Source organism: Arachis hypogaea, chromosome 11 (genome assembly GCF_003086295.3).
Source record: "Arachis hypogaea cultivar Tifrunner chromosome 11, arahy.Tifrunner.gnm2.J5K5, whole genome shotgun sequence".
NCBI lineage: Eukaryota > Viridiplantae > Streptophyta > Magnoliopsida > Fabales > Fabaceae > Arachis > Arachis hypogaea.
Window position 1 is genome coordinate 70,199,675 of NC_092046.1, and position 4,024 is coordinate 70,203,698.

Sequence of the window (4,024 nt, forward strand, 5' to 3'; positions counted from 1 at the left end):
TTATAACGCAAACACTTCATTATTATTATATTTAATCACTCACTTAAAATGACACAACACACACATTTAAGCTCTAGTTTAAGTTGTTTTCAGTTCTAGAGAGCTTTGAATCAGCGTCACTGTGAATTGTAATGCAAGGTCACATTCAACAATTTTTTTTCCAAGAATTAAGACACAAAGCACATACTGATTTAGAAAAGAGATTGCAACAGATTTCTAATAAATTACAACAATCTAGTTACTTATAGTTGCATATTCAAGTCCACAGTTGGATCAACAGGAGCCATCTCAAATGCCTTTTTCAGACTTTGGTTTATAAAGTACCTGCCACACAATCATACCAGACGTTATACAGTTGAAGAGAACACACAAAAAAGCATGAAAAGAGCACAAAAACAATCAGAACCAAATTGGGATGATATACCATAGAATCAAATTGAAGCCATGTTTTTAACTTCATATAGTTGTGCAATTTTGAGGAAATTATTTCTTAGATCATGGAAATAGAGATGGTGGGAAGTGAGTGTGCTGGAAAAGGGTATTAAAGGATTAATAAATAAAATAGTATTCTAGGGAAGAATATTTAGATTTTATGGAGATAATGATAACTAGTGAGTAACAAAAGAAAATTAAGTACAACTAAAATTTTCAAATACAAGTATCAAAGATCTAAAAACATAATCCCCTAAAGTCACTAAAAATAGTGAGACAACTATCATACCTCTTCCTTCATTGTGGTAGATTCTTTTGTTTAAGCCCAAGCACCATTGATCAACAATATCAACGAAGAATCAAGGTCCTTTGCCTTCGCAAGGCTTTTGATCTTCTCACAAGATAGATATGAACACAATTTTTTCTATGGATTAATCTATACTTTCAGTTTCTGACAAAATACAATAGTTAAGAAGAAACATGCAAGACAATGATCTACAAATATGGATTGAATTTTTGTTTTCATGACAAAAGGCCAATAGTTTTAAAAAAAAATAACAAAAAGAAATCTTTGCATTTTCCAACTTCCACTTAGCAACAAAAGGACCTATTCATAAATTCAACATTCTAAAGAGGCATCATTTACCTTCTTCACCCTTCTCCCCAATAAAACGAGTTTTTCTTTCATGGTTGGATCTTTCTCCATGTCTGCCCTCTTTTGACACCTATTGTAGAAGTTGTCCCTGTATTTGTTCCATTCCTCCCTTAATACCAAATACTTCCTCCATTCCTTTGATTTGGTCTTCTCATTCAAGAATAAATCTATGATTTTGTCACAAAATTGAGTCATAGTGTATCCCTTTGCAATTTCAACCTCCTCTTGCTCCTCCACTTGAGAAAATCACTCCTAGAAATAAAATAGTTTGAAAACCCTTCACAAACAGAACACAAGAAAGATATAAAAAAAATGGACTATATACACTATTATTCTGCCATATAGTTAGCACTAGTACTCTACAGAAAGAAAATCATTAACAAGCTAATTTCTTACACCCTCAACAATTAAGTATACTAGAACATTCGTGTTCCTCCACAACAACAACAACAAAGTGGCAATCACTTCATAGTATATTACTACCCAATTCAACTAACAGCTTTATCATTTCAAATAGAAATTGAACTTTTTCAAAAACCCGTACAAACATAGATAATTGAAACCAAAAAAAGCTATAAAGAAACCAGAAGAACATGCTAAGTGGGAAAATGGAGACTTACTGGAGCATGATAGATATTGTTATGTTGACTAAATGACTGACTATTCATGAGGGGCTAACCTGTGCGAGGTCATATAAATATTGCAACACAGGAGTTTTCCGTAGATTAATCCCATTGGAAATATTATGGCATAAGAGGAAAGCAGCAGCCAAATGATCACTATCTCCTGCCTGCATAAGCAAGTAAAATATATTAACCATCTTAAATAAAATAAATAATCAAATCATACAGCTACTATAGCACACAGAAAAAAACCTCTCTGCAATGGGCCGCAACTTAATAGTGGTCATTCCTTTAGATTCACGGAGCTGAAACCAATAGAAAGTAATATATTAAATAAGTTGGAAAAAGAAAGAGAAGACAATAACTAGAACCTTGTTGAGGGTGTACAGGTTCGCATAACAGTAATAAAGATAGTAAGAGTATGCTGGATTGAATTCATTAGTCCACTCTACTGGTGTAGGCATGTTCTTAGACGCCTTTCAGGTTTACTTTCATCATCTACAAGGTCAAATCCCTCCACCTGCTTTAAAAAAAGTAACACGTTATACCTAGTAAATTATGAAGACAAGAATTAAAAATGGTGCTTCCTTTTTTCATGATTTTAATAATTGAACTCTACACAATTGTAACAATGACATTATAAAGAATCGAATGCCGGCTCTCAAATCGAACTCATCCTCTACTGCTGACACAGTAGCAATGAGAAATTTACATAGTGGTACCGGTAAAGCACCACAAAGTTGCTTGATGTATCATTGTCACAACATGACATAGTTACACAAGAAATGTTCACTGCTATAATCAAATGATACATACTGAACATCATTTAACTTTATGACTTCTACATTTGAACAAACATAATAGAGCTATGAGCATAAAGGAAGGGTCAAATTAACTAACCTGCTTCAAAAACAAATGTAATTGAGGATGAGAGTTTGGATCAATTGTGACTTCAAATAGAAGAATAAACACATAATCCAAAATATTCTGGAAGGAGGTAACAATTTCCATATTCTTGTATACGTTGTATAGTCGTGGTAACCATGCAAATGGAAGTTTCATAAAAAAAGATGATAGTCAAAGTCAAAATCCTAAAAATATGGGAATTATCCTACTTCAGCAAACAAAAATGCTCAGAAGGAATTATCCGCCTAATTTTATATTAAAATCTTCTATAATCACAAAATTTAATATTTTCAAAATATTTAAGCTAATAAGGCATTCTGGTTAGATTTTTTAGTTAAAAAATCTAAGAGCAATTATAGAAGATCTAACCGGAATTGTGATGATCCTATGCCTTCAGTAATACTGATATTATATATCTAAGAGCAATTATACAGAGAGGTTAATTTGACGTTAGAAAATTTTATCAAAAGCCTAGAAATCAAGGAAATTAGATTCTTAATTTGATAGTAAGCAAAAGCAAAGAACAATTGATATTAAATTAGGAATTTAAAAACCCTAAATTTCAGAAAAAAGTGAAAAGAAGAAAGGAAGACCTAATGTGGCACTGGCGGATCAGGACCCTAGCATGGTGGATTGACTTGGCCATGCTGGGATTGAAGACGAGAGTCTGGAGGTGGCGCTCGAGGGAGTTCTCGACGGTGAGAGCAAGGACATAATCACAAAAGTGAAGAGAAGGCAGAACCAAATTGTAGAAGCTCGCTAAAGCAGCAACAATTTTGCTTGCGGCGGCGAGGTGATATACGAAGCAGCAAGGGAGATGAGCGGCGATGGCTAACCTTTAGATTGAAGCCAGAACAAGATCGTAGAAGCTCATTAAAGGCAGTAGCGAGGAGATGAACGATGGCGGTGAACGGCGAGGAGATTCTAGTCAGAGGAGAACGCCGCTGAGGAGATCCTTGGTGGAGAAAGTTGTCGTTGGAGCAGATCGCGCCGGAGTAGATCCAGTGGTAGGCGTCGTTACCTTACAGAAACAGTGTGTGCGGGAGCGTGTTAGTTTCATAATTAGGGTTGGAATCAGATAGTGTGCGTGGGTATTTTTAAATCATGGCCCAGATAATGGTGGTTTTAAACCGCCATAATCATCAAAAACCGCCATTTTGCACAAATTCATTACGGCAACAACAGAATATGCCAGAATATTTGATACTATGGCAGATCTATATAACCGCCGTTTTATTAATGCCATTTTAAATCTTTTTTTATAGTGCTATATATATTTTTTATTTAAATTTTAATAAAAGAATTTTATATAATTTTATGTATTACCTCGTACAGAATACGAGAACATACACTAGTTTATAACAGTAAATGAAATCACCTATACAAGTCATATAATATGAAATAGCTA

The 4,024-nt window shown here is 34.1% G+C and overlaps 1 long non-coding RNA gene across 3 annotated transcripts; it reads right to left on the minus strand.

The window, feature by feature from the left end:
• Window positions 1-3,700, minus strand: LOC112722212 (uncharacterized). 3 transcript variants are annotated; one of them, XR_011867603.1, is made up of 8 exons: window positions 2,611-3,700; window positions 2,098-2,230; window positions 1,963-2,015; window positions 1,767-1,877; window positions 1,079-1,339; window positions 722-823; window positions 425-528; window positions 1-324 (listed from the first exon to the last, which is right to left on the minus strand). It is a non-coding gene; the product is annotated as an uncharacterized lncRNA (long non-coding RNA). The 3 variants fall into 3 exon arrangements; XR_011867601.1 differs by lacking the exon at window positions 425-528; XR_011867602.1 differs by lacking the exon at window positions 425-528 and having other exon boundaries at window positions 3,210-3,689.
• Between the last annotated feature and the right edge of the window lie 324 nt (window positions 3,701-4,024).